Source organism: Nelumbo lutea, chromosome 7 (assembly GCF_056320005.1).
Source record: "Nelumbo lutea isolate HS-2025 chromosome 7, American lotus-T2T, whole genome shotgun sequence".
NCBI lineage: Eukaryota > Viridiplantae > Streptophyta > Magnoliopsida > Proteales > Nelumbonaceae > Nelumbo > Nelumbo lutea.
In genome coordinates, this window is record NC_142690.1 from 20,706,652 (window position 1) to 20,718,091 (window position 11,440).

At 41.2% G+C, this 11,440-nt stretch overlaps 1 long non-coding RNA gene across 2 annotated transcripts; it reads right to left on the reverse strand.

The window, feature by feature from the left end:
* Window positions 1-9,178: 9,178 nt before the first annotated feature.
* LOC148845554 (uncharacterized) lies at window positions 9,179-11,129 on the reverse strand. Of its 2 annotated transcripts, none has more exons than XR_016101925.1 (7): window positions 10,936-11,129; window positions 10,747-10,826; window positions 10,492-10,665; window positions 10,135-10,372; window positions 9,945-10,024; window positions 9,368-9,591; window positions 9,179-9,258 (listed from the first exon to the last, which is right to left on the reverse strand). It is a non-coding gene; the product is annotated as an uncharacterized LOC148845554 (long non-coding RNA). The 2 variants fall into 2 exon arrangements; XR_016101926.1 differs by having other exon boundaries at window positions 10,115-10,372.
* Window positions 11,130-11,440: the final 311 nt, after the last annotated feature.

Genomic DNA, 11,440 nt, shown 5'->3' on the forward strand with positions numbered 1-11,440 from the left:
TGTTATCCCCATCTAATCTCCTGTCCGTTCACTGCAAACATTTGGGATTGGTTTTTTTCTTTATTTTGGAGCAGGTGGAATTTCCCAACAAAGGTAAACCTTCTGTTTGACCCATCTACTTTCATCTGGCCTATGAAAGGGGAAGAACAATGTGCAGATTGGAGCAACTCTGATTTGGTCGCTACCAAGAAATAAATGCACCTAGAAAGGGAGATGGTAAAAGAGTTTATGACAATAGAGCTAATACATTGGATTCCTCACTATTCTCCTTTGATGACCTTCGGAGAAATTGGGTTGTGGTGGAAAGAAGCTCTTTTAGAAAGGAAAGAGCAACCACAGTGTGGATGCATCTAGAAGGATATGTGAAACTAAATTTTCATAGAAGCAGTCACGACAATCCAGGTCCCTTAGGACCTGGAGGGGTTATATGAGATGAGAAAGGGCACATTATTGCTTTATTTTTGGGTCAGATGGGAGTGGAGAACTCTGTAAGGGTTGATTTGATGGTAGTTTTGCAGGGAGTTCAGATTGCATATAAGTTAAACATAGGATATTTGTTGGTTGAAGGTGATTCTAAGCTAGTGGTAGGATGGTTGAAAGGACCAGAGTCAGTAATTTGGTCTTACAAATATGAAATGAAGAAATTTAAATGGTTTACAAGAAACATGACTCTAAGAATACATTCGATGAGAGGGTCAAATAATGCATTTTCTGATACACAAGCCTGTTAGAATGTTAGAGTGATGTTCGACTGATAAGAGTTCTTATTAGCCCATTCTTATGTTTAACTTATCTTGTAACTGGGCTTGTGTTAGTGGGCCTGGGCCTAATCCTGTTTAATGATTTAAGTCATCTGGGTGTCCCATCACTAATCAGGGGCATCCCAGTAATTTCTTGTACCTTGTACCATATTCATCTATAAATAAAGGACTGATCGACTGGATAGAACAGTTCGACATTCTCTTCAGTTCTGTGGTTCTCTTCTCCTCCTTGCTACTTCGAGTATAGCTCTTCAGATTACATGGTATCAGAGCATTAGCTCCTTCCTGGTTTCAGCAGGCGCACTCTTTTCTCTTGCTGTCCTTTCATCTTCTCTCTTCCTTTTCTGGGTTGCTGCAGTGAAGACCTAGGAGTGTAAGAGAGTAAAGCAAGTTCGAACCTAGGGTTTCTCTTGGTTGTAGGACTCAAGGGAAGTAAGACCCAGAAGTAGATGTCCTACTAGATTACACCAGCAAGTAGTAGCTATTGGGCTACTAAGAGAGGTCTGTATAGGACAGACCTGGTTGAGGGATGATTCAGCAGTCCTAGCACTAGCTGAGAGGGGGAGAACTTCCTCTACAGTTGCAGCTTTGTGCCCCAGCAAGACTTGTGCAGAACAAGTGGTAAAGACTTAGCTCCTTCAACTTCAGCTGCAGTCTTGGTGCATCAGAACAAGCGGTAAAGACTTAGCTCCTTCAACTTCAGTTGCAGTTTCGGTGCATCAGCTTCTACAGTTGCAGTCTTAGTGCATCAGCAAGACTTTTACAGAACTGCGGCAACTTCAGTTACAGATTTTCTTCAGGTCGGTTATCAGCCCTACTCTTGGACTGAACTGGTTCAGTTACAGACCTTTACCTTTTACCAGAACTGCGGCAACTTTTGCACCACACAGTTGCAGCCTTAAACTTTTACCAACACTGTGAACTGGTTCAGTTACAGACCTCTACTTGCTACTGTACCCGTACTGTGAACATAGTGACAAATTTGGCCAGTCCTTAACAGAATCACCTATAGTACTGTGAACAACTCTTGGACTGAAGTCAGGATGTCCTCACTATCCGGTGAAGTTTCCTCTAGAGATAACAGACCTGTTACAAGGTCCTCAAACCTGGAAAACCCTAATCTGCACAGCTTGCAGATTACAAGTGTGCTGCTAGATGAGTATAACTTCAAAGAGTGGTCTGTCTCAGCAATGTTGTTCATTACCTCTCGTGACCTCACAGGCTATTTGGATGGAGACAAGAAACAACCAGAAATTGGCAGTCCTGAATGCACCGTGTGGCGCAAGGAAAATGCCACATTCATGTCTTGGTTGCTGGCCTCTATGACTCCTAGGGTGGCCAAAACTGTTCATCACTTCCCCACAGCTGCTAAAATTTGGGAGAAAGTATCTAAGACATATGGCCAGAAAAAGAACAATGCTAGAATCTACAGGCTGAACCAAGACATTGCAGCCCTAAGGCAAGGAGACATGTCCGTGGCAACCTACTTTGCAACACTGGAAGGCCTCTGGGAAGAGCTTGACCACCATTTGATCTTGGATTGGGAAAATGCTAATGATAAGGGGAGGCATGATAAGCAGATTGAGGAGGGCAGAGCCTTCAAGTTTCTGGCGGGTCTTGACCCTGTATATGAAGGTATAAGGTCACAGATTCTAGGGAGAGATGAATTACCTGAGCTTCACCATGTCTACTACCTGGTGAGGAATGAAGAAGTAAGGAGAAAGGAGATGCAAGTTGACTTCCAGACACAGTCAACAGAACTACCTGGAGAACATTCAGCCTTAGTCTCCACTAAGGGGAATAGATTTTCAGACAAGAAGTCCCTCAAGTGTACACATTGTGGTGGTGAGAAACACACAAAGGAGAAATGTTGGGTCCTGTACCCTAATCTGAAGCCAGCTGCTCTGAGAAAGGACAAAAGGCAACATAAGGGCCACACAGCAAGTGGGAATCTTGCCACCAACAACAGTAGTGACAACTCACAGAGTATTCAGACAGTGTCATCTTCCACCTCAAGGCAGGCTGCCGACTCCTCTGGACCAAGTACTTTGGGCTTCACAGCTAGTGAGGTAGAGGTTCTCAGCCGGGCATTAGCCCGTCTGAAGAACAATTCTTTAGCTTCCACCTCTCTTGCCAAATCAGGTACAACCTCTGCATTTAGTGCATCTAGTTCCATTAATTCTACCTCTTGGGTGATTGATTCAGGAGCCACTGACCATATGTCCTCCTTATTCTCCACATATCATCTGTTGTCTGGCCAGGATAAGATGAGAGTAGCTGATGGGTCCCTCTCCACCATCTCTAGAAAGGGGGTGGTTGACCTAAGCAAGGATCTCTCTCTTAAATCAGTCCTACATGTTCCTAGTCTTACCTCAAATCTGTTGTATGTTTCAAAGCTTACAAAAAGCTTGAACTGTAGTATAACTTTCTTTCCTTCTCATTGTGTCTTCCAGGACAGATTGACGAGGAGAACGATTGGGAGTGGTCATGAGTATGGGGGCCTCTACTATTTTGATGAAGATGTCAGCTCAGCCTTGCAAGCTTCTACTACTAGTCCGGAAAGTGTGGAGTCAATAGCTAGGCTGCACTTGTGGCATGCTAGGCTAGGTCATTTGTCTTTTTTCTTCCTTAGCAATGTTGTTTCCCGAATTATGTAAGGGCATTCTGAGTCAGAGTTTAATTTGTGATGTGTGTCAAATGTCAAAACAATGTAGATCAATGTATCCAATTTCTAGTAATGAAATTCAAGCCCCTTTTGATTTGGTTCATTCTGATGTTTGGGGTCCTTCACCCATTGTTTCCATTGATGGCTTCCGTTACTTTATCAGTTTTATTGACCACTATTCTCGGTGCACTTGGATTTATCTGTTGAAAGGACGTGAAGAAGTTCCCCGGATAACTATGATGTTTTGCAAGATGGTTGAAAAACAATTTGATAAAAAGATCAAGCAATTCCGTTCAGACAATGCAGCTGAATACTTTGAAAGATCCCTGAACTCATTCATGGAAGATGCAGGCATGTTACATCAATCATCATGTGCTTACACCCCTCAGCAAAATGGGGTCGCTAAGCGCAAGAACAGGCATCTATTGGAGACAGCTCGAGCCCTTCTTTTTCAGCACAATGTGCCCAAGCAATATTGGTCTCAAGTTGTTTTTACTGCATCTTACCTGATAAATCGGATGCCATCTAAGGTACTGGGTATGAAGACCCCTTTCTCTGTTTTGTGTCCCACTCTTCCAGAATTTCCTCTTCCCCTGCGGGTTTTTGGTTGTACATGGTTCATACATGTGAAAGATCCAAAGAATACCAAGCTGGATCCTAAGGCTACAAAGGGAATATTTTTGGGGTACTCTCCTACGCAGAAGGGGTATAAGTGTTATGATCCTGTCTCCAAGAAAAAATATGTCACTAGGGATGTAGTCTTTTTTGAGTCTCAACCCTATTTCCGGTCTTCTTAGAATCCTCTTCAGGGGGAGAGTAGTGGGTTGGAAGAGGATTCTCATTCTCCCTTCTTTTTTGTTCCCATTTCATCACCTTCCACTACTACTAGCTGTAACATTCCGGGTCAACCTAGTGAGACTTCCACTGTGCCAGTTGCTTCTCCAGATTCGGTTGATGCTCCTGAAGGTTCCAGTAAACAAGAAAAAGAGATACTTACATACAGTAGAAGGAAGAAGGCCCCTCAACCTCATGACTGCAACCAGTTGAACTCAGATCAATCTGTCTCTGCAATCCAAGGTAATTCTGATTCACTCAATTCAGATTTGGATCTTCCTATTGCTCTCCGTAAGCCTGTTCGTTCTTGTACCACTCGGCATCCCATAGCCGATTATGTTTCTTACTCACACTTATCCCCTGCCTATCATTCCTTTGTGTCTGCCCTTTCCTTTGTATGTGTCCATTCCAGGTATTCAGAGGCGGCATCTGATCCGAGGTGGAAAGAAGCCATGAATGAGGAGATGAAAGCCCTAATGAAAGCAAGGACATGGGAATTGGTGGACCTGCCAGAAGGGAAAGGCACTATTGGGTGCAAGTGGGTATTCACAGTAAAGCATAGGGAAGATGGGTCAATTGAGAGGTACAAGGCCAGACATGTGGCAAAGGGATTTACACAAAAGGAAGGAATTGACTACAAGGAAACCTTTGCCCCAGTAGCAAAGCTCAACACAATCAGGGTTCTACTGTCACTAACAGCAAAATTCTCTTGGGAACTTCATCAGTTGGATGTGAAGAATGCCTTGCTAAATGGTGATCTTCATGAAGAGGTATTCATGGAACCCCCACCTGGATATGATGTTGGAAAGAAGGTATGTAAACTAAGTAAAGCATTATATGGTTTGAAGCAATCTCCCCGGGCATGGTTTGAGAGACTTTGTTTGGCCATGAAGAAAGTAGGGTACACTCAAAGCAGTGCAGATCATACATTGTTTACAAGGAGACAGGATGACAAACTTACAGCACTCATTGTGTATGTGGATGATATGGTGATTACTGGAAATGATGTGAAAGAGATGAAGAGGCTGAAGGAGTTCTTAGCTTCAGAATTTGAGATCAAAGACCTGGGAAATCTGAGATACTTTCTTGGAATTGAAGTTGCTAGATCAAGAGAAGGAATCTACATATGTCAAAGAAAGTATGTGCTGGATCTCCTAGAAGAAACATGCATGATGGGGTGCAGGCCAGCAGACACTCCAATAGAACCAAGCCATGGATTACAAGAATCAATGGGTGAGGAATACTGTGATAAGGAAAGGTACCAAAAGTTGGTAGGAAAACTGATATACTTATCCCTTACTCGGCCAGATATTGCCTATGCAGTGCATGTTGTCAGTCAATTCATGCACTCACCAAAGGCCCCTCATATGAGAGCAGTGGAAAGAATCCTCAGATACTTGAAAACTTGCCCAGGGAAAGGAATTCTATTCAAAAAAAACAGCAGACTTGAAATTGAAGCCTACACTAATGCTGATTGGGCTGGGTCCGTTGGAGACAGAAAATCAACCTCAGGTTACTGTACATTCTTGGGAGGAAACCTAGTCACATGGCGTAGTAAGAAGTAGAATGTTGTGGATAGATCAAGTGCAGAAGCAGAATACCGGGCTATGGCACACGGGGTTGCTAAACTCTTATGGCTCAGGACTCTCCTTAATGAGCTTGGTATCAAGACTGAGGGTCCTCTCAAGCTGTATTGTGATAATAAAGCTGCTATCAACATTGCCAACAATCCTGTGCAGCATGACAGGACAAAACATATTGAAATTGATCGACACTTTGTCAGAGAGAGAATTATTTCAGGAGAACTTTGTGTGCCTTATACTCCATCAGAGATGCAGATTGCAGATGTATTAACTAAAGGGCTGGCATCAACGAAGTTCAGGGACATACTTGGCAAGCTAAACATGATTGATATTCATGCTTAGCTTGAGGGGGAGTGTTAGAATGTTAGAGTGATGTTCGGCTGATAAGAGTTCTTATTAGCCCATTCTTATGTTTAACTTATCTTGTAACTGTGCTTGTGTTAATGGGCCTGGGCCTAATCCTGTTTAATGATTTAAGTCATCTAGGTGTCCCATCACTAATCAGGGGCATCCCAGTAATTTCTTGTACCTTGTACCATATTCATCTATAAATAAAGGACTAGTCGACTGGATAGAACAGTTCGACATTCTCTTCAGTTCTGTGGTTCTCTTCTCCTCCTTGCTACTTCGAGTATAGCTCTTCAGATTACAAAGCCAAATACGACATGGATAGGGACCATCTGTACTGGGCTTAATTGTAATTTGTTATTCTTGTTTGATATGAAAGGCTGCAGTTTACGCCTACCTTTGGGATGCCTGAATTGTTTATCCCTCTAGAAACAAGCCTATTGACTAATTTACAAATTGAAGGTTTATTTACAAGACCCATTCTCTTACAACCCAAGCCACCTTTTTAGGACAACATAATTTTTCCCAACTTGCCTGTTTCAAATGATTCTTCAACCAAAACTTTCTTTGAGGTTTCTCCATTTCATTTTCTCCAAGAAAACTAAACAGCACGCCTACAATGCACATGAATAGATTGTAAAACCGAATGAACCAAAGTTTGTCACCGAGCATAAGATAAAGAAGAAGCCTTCCATTCACTAAGCTTATCTTTCAACTTTTTCTAAAATAAACTCCAAAGGTTTTGCTTTGTGTTTCCTCCATAAGATGGGCACTCCCAAATGTTTATAGTCCTTATTTGAGACATTTTCGTTTGCCTTCTCAACATTTTAGCACCTTTATGAGTAATACAACTAAACCAAATCCCAGAATTTCGAAAAATTTATGGAAAAACCAGAGAGTTCATGGAATTTTTTTTGACAACTTCAATAAAACCAGCCACTTCATCCATCCCCATTAGCTTTGCCCGCCCCCCCCCCCCCCTCCAAATAAATAAAAAACAACACATCATCCAGAAAGTGAAAATGAGATATCTTAAGAGCATACGATTGAACTTGAAACCCCATCAACTTAATTATTTCATTATCTTGCAAGATAAATTTTGTAAAACCCTCCATTACTAGAACAAATAAATAAGAGAACTATGATGAATGCAACCTGTCTCTCTTATTTCTCATAAGCCTGACTAGTAGTTTGTACAAGATAGTGGCAAAGGTGTTGTTGACATGACTGAAGAAGGGGTGAGCACTACAGTGTTTTAAAGCGCAAGGCACAAACAAGGCGCAGGGGCCAATTTGTGCCCGAGGCACAAGGTGAGGCACGTGCCTTTTTGAAGCAAGACGCAAAAATACAAAAACAATGATAAAAAATAAAAAAAGTCAGAAAATTCAAAAAATGCCAAAAAAAATTAAACATAATATTAATAAAAAAATCTAAACTTAAATTTTAAAATAAATGTTTTAGAAAACGTATTATCTAAAATTAAAATACATAAACATGACATGTAAAGCGTATTCAAATGAAAATTTAAAAATAATATGAAACATATAAAACATTTTCAATAATGTAAAACCCAAAATCTCTTTTTTCCTCAATTGCATTACTTCAAATAACTAATGTGATATAGAACGTATTACATTCTTGATTCTACAAGCCGCCTTCAAGTAGCTATGTTCCACGCCCCTCGAGGCAAGCCCAAACAAATCCAAGTTAGGGTCTTAAATTCTTAGTTCTCACACAAAAAAAATATTTTTATAATTTTACTTGCTTTTCAAGAAGATATTATATATAATATGTAAGATATAATATATAATATATTATATATTCATATATTAATATATAATAAAATAAAATTTTGATTTCATAATATATATTTTATAATTATATATATTATATCTTATAATATATATAATAGAGTATATATTATTTAAAAAAATCGGTTTTAATCGAAATAATCAAAAAACAAACAAAAAATTTTGGTTTTTCTATAATTCGGTTTCGGTTTCGGTTTCAATTTTGATTTTTATTTTTTTAATTCGGTATTGAAAAATTTGGACCAAATAAATTGATTGATCACCCCTAGAAGTAAGTGCTTCACTTTGTAGTCCCAAAGGAACAAGGAGCTTATGTGAAAAATTGGCAAATATAGATCAAACCCATATTACAAATGAGGAGCTGGAGGATAAAAAGGACCATGGGGAATGAAGTAGAGAGTTGAGAAGCTTACACCGAAAATTGGACCATCTTCCTTATAGTAAAGCCGTGAGAACTAGCACAGCTTGCCTGCAAATCGAGCATTCTTCGTGCCTGCCCGTAGGAACCAAGGATATTATCGCCACATCCACAACCGGCAAAGTTATATTCCAAAAGTGTTAAAATCTAGGAATGCAGACATTCTACAACAAACACATACCTGTGCCGCTTCCGAATCCGTATCACTTCCGAGTCTCCTTTCCGCGCCCACGCCATTCACCTGTCAAGAATATCAAATAAAAAATAGGTGGAGAAGAAAAGGTTCAAGACTGTGTGTAGAAGAAAAGGGTTGGAATGGCTCATTCTGGACACCAGCGTATGCGAGGCCGTGGCTGGTTGTGCAACAATTCGGATGCTTGAATCAGCTCCGCGGACGCAATTTCCTAAAAGCGGCAATGCCTGAATTTGCCAGTGAAAAAGAGTATTAAAAAGTTAAGAAATGTTACATGCAGAACTACCGGAACAGAGCAATTCTAACACTCACACCCACAAGAAACATCCAGCCACATATCCTATGGAATTAAAAGATAAAAAAAGTCAATTAAGCTAAGGATTTTCCGTATACATACAATGATATCAAAAGCCGGAATCAATGGTAAGGCGCAAGAGTCGGCAAGCCCATCCCCAAAATTTGCAACGCCACGAGCAATCTAAAACTGCACATATTAACCAAGCAAATTAGGAGCCAAAACAACCACAAGAGAACACCGAATGAACCCGAGATTTGAGAAATTTACATCGGAGAGTCGATCGGCTTCCTTATAGTATTGCCGCGAGAGGTTGCGCATCTTGCCCGCAAGTCGAGCATTCTTCGTGCCTGCACCCATAATAACCATGGATATTATTGTCACCTCCACAACCGACAAATATTTTCTTCTAAAAATTTTATAATTTAGGGATGCACACATTCGACAACAATCACATACCGGTGCTGCTTCCGAAGCCGTATCACTTTCGAGTCTCCTTTCCGCGCACACTCCATTCACCTGTCAAGAATTTCTAATCAGAAACGGGTGGAGAATAAAAAGTCGAAGAGAGAATAAAGGAGAAATGGGTTAAAATGGCTCATTCTGGACTCCAGCGTAAAAGAGGCTTTGGCTGATCTCTGTTACAATTCGAGCGCTTGAATCAGCTCCGCGGATGCAATCTCCTGAAAGTGGCCATGCATGAATGTGTCAGGCATGAGGATTATTAATAAATTAAGAAAAGCTACAAGCAAAACAACGGCAATTGAGCAGTTAGTAACCCACACACCCACAACAACATCCACAAATTTATCCTACCGAATTACAAGGAAACAGAACTGAATTAAGCACGGGATGTTTCCTATACTTTCATTCGTATCGAAAACTGGGAACAATGGCTAGGCGCAGGAGCCGGCAAACCCATCGCCAAAGTAGCAGAGCCTCGAACATTGTCAAATTACGCATATAACCAAAGCGAAATAGTAACCCATTCACCAAAACGAGAACACCGAATGAAGTGGAGAGTTGAGAAGCTTACACCGAAGATTGGACCGGCTTCGTTATAGTAAAGCCGTGAGACCTTGCACAGTTTGCCTGCAAGTCGAGCATTCTTCGTGCCTGCATCCATAAGACCCATACGATATTATAGCCACTGCCACGACCGACAAACCTTGTCTTAACAAACTGATATAATTTAGGTATGCAGACATTGTACGAAAAACACATACCTGCGCAGCTTCCGCATCCGCATCACTTCTGAGTCTCCTTTGCGTTCACGCCCTTCACCTGTCAAGAATATCTAATCAGAAACAAGTGGACAAGAAATTGTTTAGAAGTGAATATAGAAGAAATGGGTTAGAGTGGCTTATTCTGGACTCCAGCGTATGCAATGCCTCGGCGGACTACTCCTCCAATTCGAACGCTTGAATCAGCTCCAATGACGCAATCTCATGGAAGTGGCAATGTCTGTAGAGGCCAAGGGGGGAGTATCACAAAATTAAAAAAAGTTACAAGCACAAAAACGGAAATAAAGCAATAGAAGACCTTATAAGAGGCTAAAACAGATACAAGCAATGTTGGCTTACACTATCGCAGTCATTCTGATACGGCAGTTGACAATGCGAACCCATTAGAATATTCTTGCAAAGACAAGGCAGAAATTGCATTAGCAGAATCTATTAATTCGTGCGAATCAATGGTAAGGCGTAGGAGTCGGCCAGCCCATCCCCAAAATTTGCAACGCCATGAGCAATCTAAAACTGCACATATTACCCAAGCAAATTAGGAGCCAAAACAACCACAAGAGAACACCGAATGAACCCGAGATTTGAGGAATTTACATCGGAGAGTCGATCGGCTTTCTTATAGTATTGCCTCGAGAGGTTGCACATCTTGCCCGCAAATCGAGCATTCTTCGTGCCTGCACCCATAAGAACCATGGATATTATTGTCACGTCCACAACCGGCAAACAATTTCTTCGAAAAATTTTAAAATTTAGGGATGCACACATTCGACAACAATCACATACCGGTGCTGCTTCCGAATCCGTATCACTTTCGAGTCTCATTTCCGCGCACACTCCATTCACCTGTCAAGAATTTCTAATCAGAAACAGGTGGAGAAGAAAAAGTCTAAGAGAGAATAAAATGGACGGTTTTGGGTCTAAGATTTTGTCCCACTCAATGATCTGTACGGGAGTGCTTCTACTTAGACCGGACCCGGATCCCACCCGTCGACAGCCCCATCTTGAATGGCGGCCAATTTCCGGTCGAGCCACCACTCAAAGCATGATGATAAATAGTCAGTCACCTAACTGAAGGAATTAAAAGAAAATGGAAGTGCATTAAGCAAGGGATGCTTCCTATATACTTACATTGTTATCGAAAACCGGAAACAATAGTATGGCGCAATAGTCGGAAAGCCCCCCCAAAAGTAGCAATGCCTCTAACAATCCAAAACTACACATATAACCAGAGGAAATTAGTAGACCATACACCCAAAAGAGGACACAGAATGAAGTAGAGAGTTGAGAA